Below are 20,460 nucleotides of genomic sequence, written 5' to 3' on the forward strand. Positions count from 1 at the left end.
GTTGGTTGAGGGTCCGACTTCATCTCAGGTCATGACCTCGCAGTCCGTGAGTTTAAGCCTCGCGTCAGGCTCTGTGCTGACAGTTCAGAGCCTGGAGCCTGCTTCAGATTCTGTGTCTCCCTCACTCTCTGACCCTCTCCCACTTGCTCTCTCTCTCTCTCACTCTCTCAAAAATAAATAAACATTAAGAAAATTAAAAACAAAAAGAGTTGTATGCTTAGCTGACTCAGCCACCTAGGTGCCCCGTATTTCTTTACATGAAGAACATCATTGTGAACACATACACACATAAAGATATAGTTTCAACACCATTTTTGATACCTGCCTTGAAATACTTTTATAACAGACTTCTCTGTGCCACAGCGTGCCTGGGAAGAGAAATGATCATGAATAAGAATATTTTGCAATTTACTTAATAGATGCTAGGAGGAAGTCTTTGGATTTTTTTATAGTTTGTATTGGAATGTCCTAACTGTTCTCTATAGAGGATAGGGTTAAGCATAGAGGCTTTCGGAAGCCAGACTGCCTGGGCTTGAATTCCAGCTCCCAGTTTCCCCATTTATTATCTGCATGACTTTGGGCAACTTTCTTATCTTCTCATTGCCTCAGTTTCCTGACCTGTACGAAAGGGAATAGTATCTAAATAGTACCTAAATGAGTCAGCCCATGTAACATGCTAAGAACAATGCCTGGCCCATCATAACATTCAATCAGTGTTTGTGTTTTAAAGCACATTCATCAGTATTATGTAAACATTCAAGCTGGTGAGTCATTTAGTCCAAAAACCCAGAGTCAGTTTGACGCAGCTGAGGCAGATATAGAAGTTTTGGGGGTTGATTCCTGTGGTGGGGACTGGGAGTCTGTATTGTTACAAACCTCTCCAGGTGAGTGGGTCTTAGGATCAGTCAGGTTCGTAAGCCATCGGTCTAGAACACTGGACATAGTTGGACAGAAATTGGATGGCGGGTGAGACCAGAACGATTCAGAACGGTGAGTTTGAGATAGTGCCACTAAGACACATAGTAGCCTTTTGTTAGTAGCATAGCAGGGTGATGTGATATTTAAAATTAGAACTTTGAGGGGCGCCTGGGTGGCTCAGTCGGTTGGGCGGCCGACTTCGGCTCAGGTCATGATCTCGCAGTCTGTGAGTTCGAGCCCCGCGTCAGGCTCTGTGCTGACAGCTCAGAGCCTGGAGCCTGTTTCAGATTCTGTGTCTCCTTCTCTCTGACCCTCCCCCGTTCATGCTCTGTCTCTCTCTGTCTCAAAAAAATAAAGAAACGTTAAAAAAAAAATTTTTTTTTAAAAAAGTAAAAAAAAAATAAAATTGGAACTTTGTCAGCTGAGAACCAGTTGAAAGAGGGTCAAAGTAACGAAAAGGCGGAAGAAACCTTAGTTAGAGTAGGTTTCTTTCTGAGGTTAATCAGAACTTTTTTGCAGAGATATTTTTCTACTTTTGGTACTTTTTGTTTTTGTCTAGATGATGATGATGATGATTTTTTAATGTTTATTTATTTTGAGAGACAGAGAGAGAGAGAGAGAGAGAGAGAGAGACTGCTTTGGTGGGGGAGGAGGGGGCAGAGAGAGAATCCCAAGCAGGCTCCGTGCTGTCAGCGCAGAGCCCCCCCAATGTGGGGCTCAGTCCCACAAACCATGAGATCATGACCTGAGCCGAAATCAAGAGTCAGTCCCTTCAACGAACTGAGCCACCCAAGCGCCCCTGTCTAGATTATTTTTAGAAGTACTCAGAGATACATTTTCTCCTTGTTATGATACAAGCTGATATTTATTTAGCATGTGTTGGGCACTGGGCTAGCAGTTTTTAGGTTTTATTTCATGTAACCTTCCAGTTAGCTGAATGGGGCATGTACCATTGTTCCTGTTTTACAAATGAAAAAAACAAACAAACAAACAAAAAACCTCTAAAACTTGGGGGAAGTTAAATAACTTGCACAAGTTACAATACCCGTTCTCTCTTTCTTCTTTAGTAACACAAGGCCAATTATATTTGGGGCGGTAAGGCACCCAGTGAAAAAACTGCATTTCCCAGTGCCCCTTGCCAGTGGCCGTGTGTCTAGTTCTCGCCAATGAAATGCAAATGAGAGTCCTATGTGGGTCTTCTGGGAAGGTTCTTTAAAGGGTATTGACTGTGCCCTGAGGTCCTTCTTCATCCCTCCTTCCTGATGCCTGAAACGCACATGTGGTGCCAGGAGCATCAATAGTCATCTTGGACTTTGAGGCTATAAATTGTGTGTGAGATGATGATGGAGAAAGAAGGAACTTTGGTCCCTGATGACTGTGGACCTGCTGTATCTGCCCTGGGATGCCTAGCTCTAACTTATATGGGAGATAAACTTCTATCTTACTGAAGTTTCTCTTACCAACTCATAAGCACAATCCTAACTATAATAATAGCTCATGCTTATATTGTGCTTTATCAAAGCTAGCCGTCTGCCACACACTTTTCTAAGTCGTTTCTATATATTTACTAATTTTGTCCTCGCAACAATCCCATAATGTAGGTAGTATTATTATTCCCATTTTGCAACTGTGGAAGTGGAAGCAAAGAGAGGTCCAGGGGCTTGCCCAAGGTCACATAGGTAGAAGTGGCAGAGCCAACATCACGCAGCTGGTAAGAGTTAGACGTGGGAGTAGAACTCAGGTCTGTCTTATGCCCAAATCCATGCAACACGTGTATTACCCTTGTAGCAACTGTAACTGTCTGTGTGGCCTCCTTCATGCTCAGTGTGAATGTGGTGCCCTTTGTGCTTTTCCTTACCTTAATTTGACCGTCTGCTTTAACTCACAACGTGGAGGGCCACTAGCTGGGGGACATGAGAAAGAAACCCACGGTTTCTCCGGAAGATCAAAACAGCCTTATTGGGACCCACCTAAGGTCCCTAAACTCCTTAGTGAAACCTCCCAAAGAAATGCCATGGATGGATTCCAAAAAGTTAATTATTTTAAGAAAGCCTTCATGAAATCCTGTTTGCCATTACTGCCATTACAACATTATTTTGCTTCTTTCATCAAGTAGAACCCTGTCATGAACAGAATGGAGCGTTCCATCCACCCGTCCGTCCACTCAACAAACGGTCGGCAGCTGCTCTCCGCCAGGCACTCTGCCCGGGGGTGGGATAGCGCAGCAATGACAGGCATTCACATTCTGCAGAGAGCGAGGCAGAAAATTAACAAACACACGGGAAAATATCAGGTACGTGCAAGGGCTACAACGAAAAGTGGAGGCTCCCTTAGGAGGGTTTCACTGAGGGGCAGATATTTGAGCTGAGACTTGGTAGTGAAAAGGAAGTTGCTGAAAAGATCAGGGAAGGGCCCTCCAGGCTGAGGGAACAGTGATTCCCTGGGGTCAGAACGAGTGTGGCACGTTCAAAGGACAGACAGCTCATGTGACAGGAACAGGAGCAAGGAAGAGTGGGGCGAGGTGAGGTCCGAAAATTTGATGGGCCAGATCATGTCAGCCGTGAAGGCCAAGTTAGAGGATTTTACTCTAAGTGACAGGGAAGCTACTGGACGATTTTAGGCAGCACAGCAGATATTTATCACTCTGGCTGGCCAGCATGCAAAAGTTCTTACTGGCGGTAATCACAAAAAGCCACGGAAGGCAGGGTCCCAGTTCTCACAATGGAAGCCAAGGCTTAGAAGGGATGATGTCTCCCCTGACATTTAGAACAAGGCCAATCAGATGCTCCAGTGTGGGACTCTGAATCATGAGGGTGTGTTTCAAAGGTACAAGGCCAGTTAGAAGTTATTAGGTGGCCATGGTGCAGTCAGGAGCGCAGAGATGAGTGTCCAAGGGCAGCGGAGTCCAGCCTGCGGTGATCGATGGCCACTGACACGTGGCTGCCCTAAGTGTCCTGGGGAAAGGAATCAGGCCCTGCCTCCTCAGCAAACTGTTCCAGGAGCTTCGCTGTGCAAGCCTTCCTCTGCACTTTGTTCCCCAGTCTTCCTCTCGGTTCTTTGGAGTTCCCGAGTACCTTCAATAAATTCCTCGTCTGTTTGAAAGTTAGCCAGTGCCGGTTTCTGTCATTGGAAGCCAACCGCCTTGGCTAGTACAGCAAGGGAGGGATGCAATCTGAGGCACGTTTTCAAAAGATAACTGGCTGCTAAGTGGAAAATGGATTAAAAAGGGAATCAGCCAAGGGCCAATCAGAAACAGAAACCACAAGCGGGTATTTCAAACAGAGGGGCTTTAATATAAAGAAGTGCTTTCACAGGCCTCAGAAGGATGAAAGTAAAAGGAAGAATACAAGAAAAGAAAGGAAGAGGGTAGTAACCCAGGGATTAGTAACTGCAGTAGGGGCGCTCCTACCTCCTAAGGCTGGAGAACAGGTCATGTCACCTGTACCTAGGAGCTGGGAGGAGGGACTCCATGGCCCCACCTACTCCAAGGAAGAAATGACCCAGTATTTGAAGAAGTCATGATATTCAAATGACTGCTGTTATCAGTAGCTTTGATATGTATGAATATCGCCTGGATCCAGGAACAGCATGCCTTCCATCCCTAAGCATCACGCACTCCTTTCAATGGTGGCTCGCTCTTCCCTTTATGTTATGACAGTTTCTGGAGGGTCAAACATGTTCATATTGAAGTGGTCGTTATTGAAAGAAAAAAGATGGCAAGAATTGATTTGCGATTAGAGATGGAATTGCCAAGAATTTCCTCCAAGAGCTTGGGTATGGATTTAATGTTAACATTATCAAGACAGCTACTGGGTATCCACTGTTGGGCAGGGAAGAGCCCAAGAGGGGATGGAGAAGCACCCAGAAACTCAAGCAGAGGGAAGCTGTTGGCACTTCTTGGCCCGATAGGGCAGGGGAGGGAGCTACAGTCAAGGAAGAAGAGACACCAAAGGAGCTAAGCCTCCCATGGGAGAGTAGGTGCCCATCTCAGCCTTTCTCTCCCCTCATTCTCAATCTCCTGCTGTATCTCCCAACCTGCTGTATCTCCCAACTGAAGACCAGAGGCTCAGGGAGTCCAGGCACTGCAGGGGGTGGAGACCACCCTTCCAGGCACCAGACAGGAGAGACAATGGATCAAAAAGAGAATATCAAATGTATACCTTGTAGGCAATGACTTTTTTCTCTACTTACTACATTGTATTTGTATGGCCCCTGAATGTCTAAGGTAGTTTCAAATCGGTTATTTCATTTTATATACCCGAAAGTACTTGACGGTTAATTTTATGTGTTGACTTGACTGGGTCACTGGGTGTCCAGACATTTGGTCAAACATTATTCTGGATGCTTCTGGGAAGCTGTTTCTGGATGAGATTAACTTTTGAATCCATAGACTGACTAAAGCAAATTGCTCTCCCTAATGTGGGTGGGCCTCATCTAATCCGTTGAAGGCCTGAATAGAACAAAAGGGCTGACTCTTCCTTAACTAAGTCCTCTGCCTGACTGCTTTCCAGATGAGGCACCGGGCTTTTTCTTGCATTTGAACTTGAATTGGAACATTGCTCCCCTTGGGTCTTGAGTCTGCTGGCTTTTGGACCAGAAATATACCGTTGACTTCCCTGGGTCCCTGGCTTTCTGACTACTGATCTAGGGCTTTGTCAGCCTCCATACGCATGTGAGCCTATCCTTATAATAAACCTCTCTCTCTCTCTCTCTCTTTTTCCTCCTTCTATATTCTCCTGTTGGTTTTGTTTCTCTGAAGCATCCTGACCAATCCCTATGAAATAGGTGGGGAGGTATTATCTCCAGAAAGAGGCAAATAGGACTGTTTGGAAGCCTTAGTAAAAGGACAGAAATTATAACGTAGGTGTTAGCTCTCATTCCTTTGCACCATCTGTTTAAACTATGTTCACTCTGTTTATGGAACTGTCAATAGTGGCAAAGGTCCCAGGGATCATTTTTTCTAAACAGCATCTACCCACTCAGCCAAATAAGACCTTGAAACTCCCTCTCTCTTTTCTCCCCACCTAAATTGCTACCAAACTTTCCAATGATCCTTTTAATCTGTTCCCTTGCATCTTTTGCCATAATTTAGGCCCTCCCCTTTCTTCCCTGGAGTATGCTCACAGTGAGCACCTACACATCTGTGTGATTGTTGATTAAATTTATCGCCTGCACCAAGCTTAGGGTCCACAACCCACTATTGTGACGCTAACTCTTGTCACAACATATAAGTCTCAAAATATTCGTTGTTTAATCGTCTTCCTGTCTAGTCACTTTCTGTCTCTAATCGTGCTGCCAAGAGTGAACTTTTTGTTTTACTTGTTTTAAGAGTGAACTTTTAACATGCAAATATGATCTTTCCATTTATCTGTTCTTCATTCTAGCAGAAGTCATGAACTAGAGGCCTGTGGGCAAATCTAAAGATGTTTTGTGGGGCACCTGACTCAGGCGGTTAAGCATCTGACTCTTGATTTCGGCTCAGGTCACAATCTCAATTACAGTTCGTGGGTTCAAGCCCCGCATTGGGCTGTGTGCTGACAATGAAGAGCCTACCTGGGATTCTCTCTGTCCCTCTCTCTCTCTGCCCCTCCCCTGCTTGTGCGATCTCTCTCAAAGTAAATAAATAAACTTAAAAAAATAGTATTTCAAATCTCTTTGAAAAATTAAAATAAATTAAAATTTTTTGGATAATTGCCAACTCTAAAAATCTGGGTCTTTAAAAATCAGGAATTTAAGCTTTTCTGGGCAAGATTTGGTAACCTGGGCAAGTTTCCAGGTCTTGTTCTGGCTTCTAGAGCCTTCTATTGTCTCACCCTGCCTCCAGTTCCTCCTGGGCTCCAAATTCACAGAGATTATTTACAGGGGACAACAGTATGCCTTCCCGCCTCTGTGCTTTTGCCCTGGGAAGTGTTGGATACCCTTCTGACCAATGTCCACATGTCATCATCCACCTTCTGACTTCTGCTCAGCCTACAAGATGGGGCTTGGTTCTTCTCCTCTATGAAGGCTTCCTCCCTGGCAGTAGTCATTCCTCTTCCTAATGGACTCCTCACATTGTTCTGGAATTATTTGCAACTTGTACGGCCCCTTTTACCAGATTAAAGTAGTAATACAATTGCATTTCTCCTGTGTGTTAAATAAATTGCTCATAGCCTTCCTTCACTAATTAGTGGGACTCCGACTTAGAAAATGAAGATTAGAAAACCTCATCACGTTGATAATCCCCTAGTAGGCCCCTATTTTACACTATGGCTGATGCTGTTACTACTCTGTAAGGTTGAAATTGAAAATTGGTTTTCGGGGCGCTTGGGTGGCTCAGTCGATTAAGCATCTGACTTGGGCTCAGGTCATGATCTCGTGGTTTATGAGTTCGAGCCCCGCGTCGGGCTCTGTGCTGACAGCTCAGGGCCTGGAGCCTGCTTTGGATTCTGTGTCTCCCTCTCTGTCTGTCCTTCCCTCACTCATGCACTGTCTCTCTCTCACTCTCTCTCTCTCTCTCTCAAAAATAAATAAACTTTAAAAGAAAGAAAGGTTGGTTTTGTAAAATAGTATGTTTATCTACTACAGGGATGATAGCCTTGCAAGTTCATATTCCTCAACTGTCCTCTGAGGGGAGATTCCTTCCGGGTTGTCCTTAGTTAGAAATGTTTCTCTTTGACTCTTTAACTTACAGTCTCGTGCTCATCCCTCCTCTCAAAGCCCACCCTGCATACCAGGTCGGCTGGGACAGGAGGGGCTTTCCAGGGACTCCCCCTTTGCCCTCGTTAAGTTCCTCTTTGGGGCCTGTTTCCCCTGTCTCACCAGCGGACCTCAGTAGGGACCATCCCATTTATCAGAGAGATTATAATAACATTGCACCTCACAAAGGAGAGGGTCCAAGCCTCTATTCCTCTCTTCCTGGGAGGCTCCTGGTCTACTATGCAAAATACCCTTTTTCTCCTCAGCAGGCCAACTCCATACAGGGGAACAATGGGGAAGGCCAGGCTTTCTTATGCTGGGAGGAGTGTTCTGTTACTCTCTTCCTTTAGACCAAAGGGTGCCTTCTTTCCTATATTTACACAAAATAGAGGGACTCTCCAGCTGATTCTTCAAGCAGAGACTTGCTAGCAGAGACTAGTACTTTCTATCTGGAAAGCAGGCTCTGGAAATTTGTGACTATGACAGCTTTACTCGATAAGAATTTTTTCGATTTGTACCTTGTCTTAGGTGGGGTTTTCTGTAAGATAGACTTAGAGGTGGAAATTTGCATGCAGACTGTTTTGGGGAGAATGTTCTCAGGAACAACACCTATAGGTGAGAAGAGAAGCCAGATGGGGCAAAGGGAGGGGCTGGACTGTGATACAGTTGTAGCAAAGACCTCAGCTGATCCCACAAGGAGCTCTGGGGCTAGGATGATCCTTCAGTGTTATCTCCAGGAGGAAGTTGGCCTTATATCCTCTCAATGACCAGTCATCGAACAGTCGAGGATGTGGACTGCCCCGGCTCTCGAGGTCCCTTCCTTGGGGAAGGCAGCTCCCATCAGCCAAGGGCATTTTCTGAGGGTAGACTCATCTGTGAGCCTTTAACGTTAACACACTCTCCACAAGTGGGACCAAAGCATCTCAGTCTTATTTGTTTGTTTGCTTACTTACTTATTTATTTAAGTAATACACCCAACACGGGGCTCAAACTCACAACCCCGAGATCAGGAGTCATCTGCACTACCAACTGAGCCAGCCAGGTACCCCAAAGTGTCTCAGTCTTGAAGGGAAAACCTGGCAGTGCACCACAGTGCCCACTGTATACTTATCCCGACACAGTTTATTTATAGCTGTCCTCTCCGCTATACTCTAAGCGTCTTGAAGGCAGAAAAACAGGTGTGCCCAACCGAGTACCTGAAATATTATAGCCACTCGATTGGTAAGTAACAGATGAAGAAATGCATGCATGCATGAATGAATAAATGCATGCATGAAAGAGTAAACAGAAGGTCAATGATTCAATAATAAATTATTATTAGTTGCATTTGTGCAGAACTTTACATATGCAAATTATTCATCTAAAATATGTTATAAATATGTAAGTGCTGCAAGCAATAATTTCTAATAAAACCTGTCATCAAAATGAATTAGTAGTTAGTGGGCACAAACTAGGAGCACGACCCTGCATTAGTCAAGCCTCCCAGAATGCATCTGCCTTAATAGTAGAACTACTTAAAGGTTTCAGAGCCGACATCCTAATTCATCTCTTAAATTGCTTTTTAGACCCTCTACTTTGTTAGATAAATTTCCTCTCATCATGCCTAAGTCCTGTTTTCATTATATACTGTTACCAAAGTTTATTGAGCATTTTATCCTTTCTGTCAACTGTTTTACCTTGGCTGTTTTTGCATCTCTTCTGATGTTTGTAATCTTCTTGCCAGTAGTCCAGTTTCTCATGCGGTTTTTGTTTTGACTCTCCAGGAGAGCAGCTCCCGTCTTCCGGGAAAAGCTCTGTCACAACCCCATGTAGCCCCCATGTGAGTCGGGGTTGTCAATCGTAGAACCCTGCCCCCAAGGCCACAGTGATTGGCTCAGGGGTGAGCACATGACCCAAGCTGGACCAATTACAGTTCTTCCCTGGGAACTTTTTCTACCTTAGGGAAAAAGGAAAAGAAGCCAGGACAGAAGAGGGCTTTTTTTTTCTCTCAGCTTGTGGGGTTTCTTGTTAGGGTGCACAGAGCTGCCAAAGACCACCCACCACTACCACCACCCTTGAAGGGACCCTCCAACAACAGGAGAAAATGAAGTCAACTCAAGGAGAGAAACAGGATGAGAGGTAGGAGAGTCCTGAGACCTTTCAAATCCCTAATTCCGGGAGCCGAAATCTTAGAGACTCCCTGTTTCCTGAGCTCTCAAGGCTTAGCTGTCAAATTCTTCATCCTGGGAGCCACCTCAGTCTACTGCCAGAAGTCTCCCTCTCAGCTTAAGCTAGTTTAAGTTGTGTTTCTATCACTTTCGACCCAGAGACTCCTCCCCCAATCCCCTCCTTTTGCTAAGATCACTTTGTAGCTCATTGGATTTAAGTGTTAGTCTGAATACTAACCTTGTGTTATCAAGGTAGGCCACCTACCAGAGGTGACAGAGCACAGGGTTTAAGAGCATCAGCTTAAGAGCCTTGGGTCCACAGCCTCTTTTCACCACCAACTAGCTAAGTGACCTAGAGTAAGGTCCCTGAATTGTCTCTGCCTTAGCTTCTCATCTGTACAATTTGCAAAACTGTAAAAGGGTCATTGTGCACATTAATGGGACTATATCCTTACAGCTCTAGAACAGCACCTGGCACATAGCAAGAACTCAATAAATACGGCTATTAGAGTCTTTTCCCTCTCTGGTCATTGATGTCTCTCATGGCACCATCACCCTGTGGGATTCAATACACATTGATTCAATACAGGACCTCAAATTTCTTTCACTGTTACTTTCAGATTGTTAAATAAGTGTCTACCTTTGACATTTCATGGCCTTTTTCTTGGACCACATTCTCCGTCTTTTTCTTTCTGCCCATGGTTCCATTCCAATTTTTGCTCCCTGGTGTTCCTTCTTGGTTCTTTTTAACAGCATCATTGTCTTCCTTCTTTGCAAAATACTTTTTATTATACTCACTCACTGGAACATTCCTACTACAAGGAGCAATTTGCTGTATGTTTATTTTCTCTGGAGTCATCTCTCCTTTATGGAAACAGAGTTATTTATCAACCTGTGATTGAGCTCTTCCTGGTTTGGTTAGGGCATGCTGAAAACTGCCCCTATAATTGCATGGCCCTGTGATAATGCTTTTTTTGGCCAGGACACAAACCACAGTCAGAAAGGTCTTCCTGAGTTCCGAAGGTCAAGCAATTAGAATTTTCTCAGGCTTTTAGAGGAGTGGAAGCAAGGCCTCTCCTCGGGGAGCATTTGTTGGTCATTCTTTAAATGAGTACTAGGCACCTGGGTTCTAATCCTGGTTCTGTACCTCCTCTCAGGGTACCTGACCTCTCGGAGCCTCAGTTGCCTCATGGGCTGCACGGATTTACAGCACAATAGCCTGATTTTGCATGAAAGATTAAAATGAAACAATACGGTAGTTTGTGAATTGTAATGTGCTGCATAAATGGGAGATGCTATTAACGCAAACTTTCGTAGGAACCCGGTGACAGATATAAAATAGGCTCTTGTTTTCTTTAATTTCCTTTGCACACAGGACAAACTCAGGATACTTTGGTGAAAAGCCACACTTAGGATTTTCTTGAGTAAGCCAGGAAAATGTCCCTGTAGAAGCTCCAGAGAAAAGACACATCAAGGGATACTTTCAATTTGTAAACCTCACTGGGGAAAAGGTTTTAGGAGAATAAAATAACCCACGTTATAGCCTCTCAAAGCGGCCTTCCCTTATTTTACCCTCCTTGCCATCATTCCTGGATCCTCCATTCTTGCCCAACTAGGCCTGGAAGTGTCATCCAGAAACTCTCTTGCCCCATCTAGCTTATGTAATACAGAATGGTCTAGTGCCCACCTCCAGCCCCACACCTCCTCCCCTCCCCCCGCCCCCCCCCCCCCACCTTCAGTTGTTATATAGGCTCAGATTTCCCCCACCTGCAAGACGGGAATAGTTAAATCCAGAACACATGCCTGGACAGAACATTGTGGGAATACAGAGAGGTGACTAACGCTGCCTGGGGAAGTGGGGAAGACTTCACAAAGAAGCTAATTTTAGAGCTAAATCCTGAAGGGGAAGGAGGTGTTGCCACAAGGTAAAGGGCTGGGAAGGAGCCCTGCTCCCTGTGCCCCAGCAGAGAACAGCTTGCCTTTGACAAAAGCATGAAAGAACTTGCTGTGCACAGGAAACAGCAGGTAGTTGCTCCTGGCTGGAGTCAGGGCTGTGTGGGTGGAGATGGGCCTGGTAAGCGAAGGCCGATGGTTGGGGAAGGGGCTAGGGAGTCCGGGCCATGCCAGCCTGCAGCACCCACTGCTCCACAGCTTCCCCTAAAGCTGCAAGGAGGCATCACTTTTCGGTCCCAACCTTTGAGAGGCAGGAGTTAAGAACACTTCCAAGGTGAGCTCCCTGATCAGTCTGAGGTGTCAGGGTTAGGGTGGCTTCATCTCCCTCATATTTTCTGTCATGAGTCCTCCTTAGTCTTTCTCTCTGGGGACAGAGGGCCTCTTATGCAAATAGGACGCTGGTGGCCTGCTGTAACATCCCAAGGTTGCCGGGGCCAGTATTCAGATCAGGGTTTCACTTCTCCTCTGCTGTGCCCTAGCTGCAGACGGCGGCGGCCAGACTCTTCTCCCTGCCGGCTTCCACCTTGGTTAAGGGGCTTTTACAAGAATTAGATTATGTGTGGGCTCCTCTGCTCCCAGGCTTGCCTCTTTCCCTGTGATCCCTGTCTTGGTGAAAGACATCAACATTCACCCAATTGCTAAAATCAGAAACCTGAGAGTCATCCTTAACTAATCCCTCTTCGGAATACCCATCAGCTGGTGCTGTCAGTTCTGCCTCCAAAATCTACCTTTTCTCTCTCCGCCTCTCCTTCCTTAGTCCCAGTCTTATTTGACTACCAGACCATCTCCATAGTGTCCCAACTGCTTTTTTGCCACTCGTCACCGCCACAAAGTAGCCAGAGCAATCACTTTTGTTTGCTTTGGTTTTTGTTTTTTGAGAGAGAGAAAGAGACAGAGGGAGAGGGAGAATCTCAAGCAGGCTCCACACCCAGTGTATATCTGGATATCATAACCATGTGCTCGTGACCTGAGTCGAAATCAAGAGTCGGATGCTTAACTGACTTGAGTCATCCAGGCGCCCCCAAAGCAACCATCTTAAAATGTTAATCAGATGTATCTCTCCCCGGCTGAAAGCTCTCTAGTGGTATTCCATCTCACTGATCATAAACTCCAAAGGCCTTATCCTGGGCAAGGTCCCATAGGAGTTGGCATCTGCCTTCCTGTGCCCCGTCCTCATCACTACTTGCCACCAATCTCCACTAGCCTTCAGACAATGCCTAGAACATGCCAAATGCAGAGCGCTTCCATGCCTTGAGAACTTGTCCTTCACATTCCCTTGAGAACTTGTCCTTCGCATTCCCTCCTCTTGAAATACCCTTCCCCTGACTTTTCATATATCTGGTTCCTTCTTGGCTGAAATGTCGCCTCCTTGGGTTGTCTCGTCTGTCCTCCTCGTCTACAGTAGGTCCCTCTATTTTCCTCTATCACCATATTCCTTTCCTCATAGACTGATCACAGTTTATCATTACTTATTTACTTGCTTGCTGTTTTAGGTCTCTAGGCATAGATCTTGAGAAGAGCATTCAAGTACAAGTGACATATCAAGGAATGATTTCCAGGGGAGATGGCTAAGGGAGTGGCGGTAGCAGAGTAGGAAGGGGGAAGAGGACAGAGAAGGGTGGGATTTCGGGTAAAGCCCCAGCCTCAACCTGATTCCATAAGGCAGCTCAACAGCATAAATCCTGCCTAAATTTATCTCAACTTGAAGCAGATGTGCCGCATTTTCCCATTCCTTCACCGGTCAGTCATTGGCCAAGGGTTACTGGGGGCGGGGTCAACACCCAAACACTTCCAACTCCCTGCAGCTGCCCAAGAGCAGGTGTGGCCATCAGGGCAGACACACACAGGAGCCAGAGCAGAGGCACACAGAAATAGTGGAAGGGATCCCAAGGAGGAAGGCTAGGATAGGATAGTACTGGCTACACTTGCTGATTGACTGCATCCTGCATAAAAAAGGAAGTCCCCCCAGAGCAGATACCTTATCTCCTGTTCACTCTCATATCACAGATTCTATTGGCATAGCACCTGCCACATAGTTGGCAATCAATACATTTTTTAAATGAATGAACGAATGAATGAAGCTCCCGGTACAGTATGTGGCATAAAGAATGTTCAATTAATATTATTGGAAATTACATGCTTTTTCCCCCCTGCTTTTAGGTTTATAACCATAAGAGAGAGATGCTTAGGCATAGGGCTTCAGAAACGTGGGCTATTAAGAAAAAGTTCTGGAAAGAGAGAGACTGACCCTGGAGAGGCATCTGAGGTATTAATAAATGGATATCTCAAGTATAGTTGGAGGCAAGTAATAGAGGTGGGCAGGGGAACAGGGAGAGTCTAACCTCCAGACAGTTGCCCACGTCAGGAAGTCACAGCGTCAGGGTTCCAGGCAACACAGGATCTAATCTCATGTGAGAGAAGGCGGGGTTTCAGGGCCTCAGTAGAACAGGCTTGGATTCAGTACAAAGATTTGGTCCTGGCAGGACATGGGAGCACAGAGATCAGATAAAGCAAAAGCCCAGGCCCACATGCTGTGGATTAGGCACCTAAAAGGACAAGGTGCAAGGATGCTTTCTGGTCACCCAAGTCACAAGAGTTCTGTTAGAATTCCTGGTTGCAAGATAGGATGATTAATTCATCTGAGGACCCTCTCCATCCTGGGCAGACCAGGACAGTTGGCCACCCTATTACAACATGTCACAGGTTGGGTTGCCTGGGGAGCGGACTCTGTGACAGAGGTCACCTTGCAGCAGCTACCCCAGGGAGTGGTCTTGGGATCACCACCTAAGGAAGGGAAAAGAAGAGACAGAAGCAGGTGTGGGCAGAGGCAGGAGATGTGCTGAAATGCATTCTGGGTAGAGGCCTCAGTCAATGCCATGGAAGGTTCTGTGGCTGGGATGGACCTTCGGAATTGACTTCAGTTTAGTGTTGCCAGATTGACCGGATAACAATACAGGATGGCCAGTTAAATTTAAATCTCAGATAAATAATGGATACTTTTTTTTTTTTTTTTTAAAGATTTTAAAGTAACCGCTACACCCAATGTGAGGCTTGAACTTACAACCCTGAATCAAGAGACACCTACTCTACCGACTGACCCAGCCAGGTGCTCCAATAATGGATAACTTTTTAATGTAAGTATTTTCACACAGTACTTTTAATATATCTATACTAAAAGAGTGTATCACTATTTATCTAAAATTATCTGAACATTGTGTATTTTATCTGGCAATCCCACTTGAATTGGGGTAAGGGGCCAGGTCTTTCCCTCTATTTTGACCAGTCCCTGGATTCACACTGGTTCAGTAAAGCAGGCGTGACCTTAGGTAATGAGGCTCTTCAGCTGAGGCCGTCCTGAAGCAAGCTGACAGCTGAGGGCCTCCTGCCAGCAGCCCACTCAACAGCTGAGAAAATAAATCCTTCAGACTTAAAAGGGATTTTGGAGAGCCCATCACAGTGTCTACACAGAAACAGGCTCTTGATAACTTGTTTACCGGAAGGTACTAGAAGGGTAGTGTGTTCACAAAATCAATGGGAAGGTGGAGAACGGGGCTCAGAAAATAGCCATGAGAGCTGAGCAGCAGGAAAAACATGTCAGGTCACCACAGGAAAAACAATCCGAGTTGTGGAGTTACAACTGTAGACGCCACAACCTGTTTTCATCTTCCAGTGGCTTCCAACCCTGCAGCTACCATATTGAATAGTGTGCCTGCACTGGACTGCTGTGTCAGTCCTTAGAGAGGGCACGTCCTGATGTGACATCTGATTGGCTACTTGGGATCACATGTCCACCCTCCGGCTCCTGTAGTCCTGCTTTCCATCTTGTCTGTCACAAATGTGAATTTTCCTAAAAAATAAAAAGGTTACACCAGGGCCTGGCGCTTGGGGCAATATTAGGGGCCGGCAATGTCTCTAAGACCACCTCATGGTTTGGATTAATCCTCTTCCATTGGCTCCGTGGAATGTGATCACAAGACATGGGAGAGAAAACCATGTGTGACCACAGAAGATTTGATTTTCTCAAATATGAGATACAGATAGCAGTCAGTGGGTTACCCTAAGAACTCTAGGAGCAGGAATGAATCTAATTATGTACATACTTTACTCAAACCCAAGTGTGACTTTACAATGTGGAGAAAAGTGCCTTTCTTGTGTGGAATTTATTTTCTGTGGCTATAGGACCAGCCTCGCTGTATTTTATATCTGAGAGAGAAGAGAAGACAGAGCACTCTTTCAAATAATAGATAATATCCATCCCGTGTTTAAGAAATATTCTTAGGTTTGTATGCTAATATATCAGCAAGGAGTATTAAAAAAATGGGACATTTTTGGGGGCGCCTGGGTGGCTCAGTCAGTTGACTGACTTCGGCCCAGGTCATGATCTCACAGTTTGGAAGTTCAAGCCCCACATCGGGGCTGACCGCTCAGAGCCTGGAGCCTGCTTCGGATTCTGTGTCTCCCTCTCTCTCTCTCTGCCCCTCCCCCGCTCATACTCTGTCTCTCTTTGTCTCTCAAAAAATGAATAAATATTTTTTAAAGATGGGACATTTTACAAATGAATGAGTTTGGAAGGACATCCTAGCAAAGGTGTGCAGAGGCTTTTCCAGAATAGGTTTTAGTGGGTAGATGTGACCTGGTGGGGTCACCACACCTCGCAGGCCCTCAGTTCTGCAGACTCAGAAACTTTATTTTTTAATCTTTCTTCACCCATGCATTTATCCACCCATCCATCTTTATATCATCTATGCAGCCATCCAAACATCCATTCAGCGAATGTTTATTAAGTATCTGGTATGTGTTAGACATTGTGGTTGTACTGGGGACGCAATAGTGAACGCGACAGTCAGGGTTTTACCTTGTGTATACATTCTACTGGGGAGACAGACAAAAAAGCAAGTAATCAGACAAATTAATTTGCCTGTTTTCATCTGTACGGAAGGAAACAGGAAGCAAGTCAGAGGCTGAAGTAGAAAATAAAGGGTGGGGAGCTGAAGACACTTTGGCCCAGAGAGGTTAAGAACCTTAGTCAAGATCACATGATGGGAGGCGGAGAGCTGAGATTGGAGCCTGGCAGGCTGGCTTTGCATTCACACTCGAAACCACCACACTGCCTCATACAAAATCTCTGTGTCCGATTTCTCTTTTGTGAAGGAAGACCTGCATGTGTCCCCCAAACCCCTGCCCCAGGTTGCTGGTTCTTTTCTGCCCTTGTCCTTCTCACTGGTTGATGAGACCCATCCAGTTAACAGAATTTGTCCTGAGTTAATGCCCACCCCCACTATACGTCTTTAGCTTCACATCTTCCTGCCCACGATGTGCTTGATAATACCCTTCAGAAGTATCAAGGTCATCAAGAATAAGGCAAGCATAGATGGCAGCTATATTTGTGGTGAGCCCAGCTTCACGTACAGAGTTGACGAATCACTGTGTTGTACGCTTGAAACTAATGTAATGTTGTGTGTCAACTACACTTCAGTAAACAACAAGGAAACGCTGAGAAACTGTCACAGAGGAGCCCAAGGAGACGTGACAACTAAATGCACTGTGGGGGCACCTGGGTGGCTCAGTTGGTTAAGCATCTGACTCTTGATCTCAGCTTAGGTCTTGATCTCAGTGTTGTGAGATCAAGCCCCACCTTGGACTCCATGCTGGGTGTGAAGCCTGCTTTAAAAACTACCATACTGAGGGTATCCTGGATGGGATCCTAGGACAGACACAGGGTCTTGGGTAAAACTAAGGAAATCTGAATAAAGCTATAGTCTTCAGTTAATAATGTTTTAATATTGGTTAATTGTAACACATGTCCCATACTAATGTAACTTGTTACGTGTAAGGCTGAGGTATATGAGAAATCTGTTCCAGCTGCTCAATTTTTCTGTGCTTTAAAGATTTTTCTGTAATGTAAAAGTGTTGTTAAAAATGAGGTCTATTTTCAGAAAAATTCCAGGTGGTTCTTGCTTCATAATGGGTATAAGAATCAAGTGTATCCTGCCCTATTTCCCCACAAACTGATGTTACCAGCTTTGTGGGCATTCATCATTCATTTCTCCATGCCGTAACATCTGATGTAGACACTTCACATCTTTGTACTGGGGAATTATGTTATATTTTATTTTAAGCTTTTTAAAAAATGTAATTAAGTAATCTCTACACCCCCTGTGGGGCTCAAACTCACGACCCTGAGATCAAGAGTCATACGTTCTTCTGATTGAGCCAGCCAGGCACCCCTCGTGTTATTTTTAAAATGAAATTATATCCACCTCTCTAGATCTCATTCAACAACAAATATGGAAATCTTTCCAAGTCAATATAATTCATTTTTTTAAACGTAATTCTTTTTAATAGGTGAATACTATTCTTCACACAGATGTACCACAAACACTACATTAATGGGCTTCCGTGATGTTTCCAAATTTTGCCACTATGAATGTTTTAATAAACATTCTGGTTCTATGGAATATCTTGCTTGGAAAAGGATTACTGGATCAGAGGGTATATTTTTATTGTTTTGCTTATTAGAATATACATACAGAATCAACACATTAAAATATAACATATATAAGTTGTACACCTTGCGGAAATTTTACAAACTGAATATCCCTGTATAACCAACACCTGGATCAAGAAATAGAAGATTACCAAGACCTTAAAAGCATGCTGCAAGGATCTATGTATTTTAAATTTTAATAGAATTGCTTGATTGCTTTCTAACGTTTTTTAATGTTTATTTATTTTTGAGAGGGAGAGAAGGCACAAGAAGGGAGGGGCAGAGAGAGAGGGAGACACAGAATCTGAAGCAGGCTCCAGGCTCCAAGCTGTCAGCACAGAGCCCAACACAGGGCTCAAACTCACAAACCGTGAGACCTTGACCTGAGCCAAAGTCGGCTGCTTAACTGACTGAGCCACCCAGGAGCTCCTAGATTGGTTTCTAAAAACCTTCACAATTCCCAGCAGACGACCGAGAACATCCTTTTCCCTCCCTGCACCGGGCTACAAGCTTGATCAAGCTTGGTGGCCTCAAGCTGCACTGTCTGAAGTAGGACACAGAGCCTGAAGGCCATTTGCGGTGGCCCGGGAATTGCTGTCTTTATCACTTTTTAACTTTTCTTGTATTTGTGAAACTGCATCACACTCCTTCGTATGCATTCCTCCTAGCAATTGGAACACGGTAAGCAATTGGTAAACCCTCAAGAAATATTGATGGAAGGGCACCTGGGTGGCTCAGTCAATTAAGTGTCTGACTCGACTTAGGCTCAAGTCAAGATCTCACAATTTGGGGGTTCGAGCCCCACTTCCAGCTCTGTGCTGACAGCATACAGTATGCTTGAGATTCTCTCTCTGCACCTCCTCCCCTTGGCACATACACACTCTCTTTCTCTCTTTAAAAATAAATTTAAAAAATATATACATACGTATATATATACATACACACACACACGTATGTATGTATTTGCTGATGGATTGTTAAAGAGATAAAAACATGTCCCTTCTTCTTCTCAAAGAATCTTCTAAAACTTTACCTTTAGGGTTTAGTAGTGGATGTTTTGTTCCATGCAGAGCAGAAAGAAGGTGGAATTTGCAACCAGAACACGTGAACGCAGGCTTCAGTTATGTGATATCTGGAGATCAATGTGCTCTCTGTGAGTCACAAATTGCTTACTACGTAATACAGAGAAGAAAAAGAAAACCACCAGCAATTATTCCTACCTCACAATTATAAAAGTAAATTTCCAGAATGTATTCGAAAAGCTGTTTGGGGGCACCTGGGTGGCTCAGTCGGTTAAGCGGCCGACTTCGGCTCAGGTCACGATCTCGAGGTCCGTGAGTTCGAGCCCCGCCTCGGGCTCTGGACTGACAGCTTGGAGCCTGGAGCCTGTTTCGGATTCTGTGTCTCCCTCTCTCTCTGCCCCTCCCCCGTTCATGCTCTGTCTCTCTCTGTCTCAAAAATAAATAAAATGTTAAAAAAAAAATTTTTTTTTAAAAAAGAAAAGCTGTTTGTACACTGATAAATGCTACTTATTTAATATAATATCTATTCGTCTTGATATATTTTTATTGATTATTAAAATACTTTACAAGGTTTATTTCTAATTCCACATTTAAATGGATATTTTATTCCTTGAGCATATATTGCCTTGCTCTTCTTGTTGATTTGAAAAGAAACTAAAAAATATTTTTCTTTGCTACTTTATTTTTTTTCCTCTCTCTGTCTTAATGGAACTACCAGAAGAGGCTTCTAAAAGCTTACTACTTTTTTTGTGGGCAGTGAAAGAGTTAAATTTCAGTGGCCTTCTGATTGGATTGAAGACAATGAGAACTGATGTCTCTGCCCAGCCCACCCACCCTTCTGGGCCCCCTTCTTCACCTTCTTCTGCCCATTACCTTCTTTGAAAGGCTGCTATGGTTCTTTAAGCTCTTTGACCTTGGGCTGCAGTGGCTGCCTGTTCCTTCTTGCTGAGGCTCATCTCCCCCATACTTCAGTTATTCTCCTATTATACCATGATTTGTGATAATGTATGTACTTGCTATCCATATAGATACAGAGTATTTACATGATGTTTTTACTTTTTTTAATTTTGATTGAGATATTTTACTTTTTTAAATTTTGATTGAGATATAATCAACATATAATAGTGTGTGAGTTTCGTCGTTGATCTGATACATTTATGTTTGCCACATGATTACCACTTTAGTGTTAGCTCATACCTCTGGTCGCATAATTATTTTTTTGCCAAGGACGTAATTTTTTAATTTAAATCAGCTT

General features: G+C 44.4%; 1 long non-coding RNA gene across 2 annotated transcripts in view; it reads left to right on the forward strand.

The window, feature by feature from the left end:
* LOC109277975 (uncharacterized) overlaps positions 1–20,460 on the forward strand; it is a 51,877-nt gene that overhangs the window by 23,405 nt on the left and 8,012 nt on the right. Inside the window, exons 1-2 of one of the 2 annotated variants that reach the window (XR_008419957.1) lie at positions 2,925–3,211; positions 14,715–14,830. This is a non-coding gene — a long non-coding RNA (uncharacterized LOC109277975). Of the gene's footprint in view, positions 1–2,924; positions 3,212–14,714; positions 14,831–20,460 lie in introns of those variants that run through there. The other variant, XR_008419958.1, reaches the window with a different exon arrangement.

This window comes from Panthera pardus, unplaced genomic scaffold (assembly GCF_024362965.1).
Source record: "Panthera pardus isolate Hobbes unplaced genomic scaffold, ASM2436296v1 HiC_scaffold_7, whole genome shotgun sequence".
Taxonomy (NCBI): domain Eukaryota; kingdom Metazoa; phylum Chordata; class Mammalia; order Carnivora; family Felidae; genus Panthera; species Panthera pardus.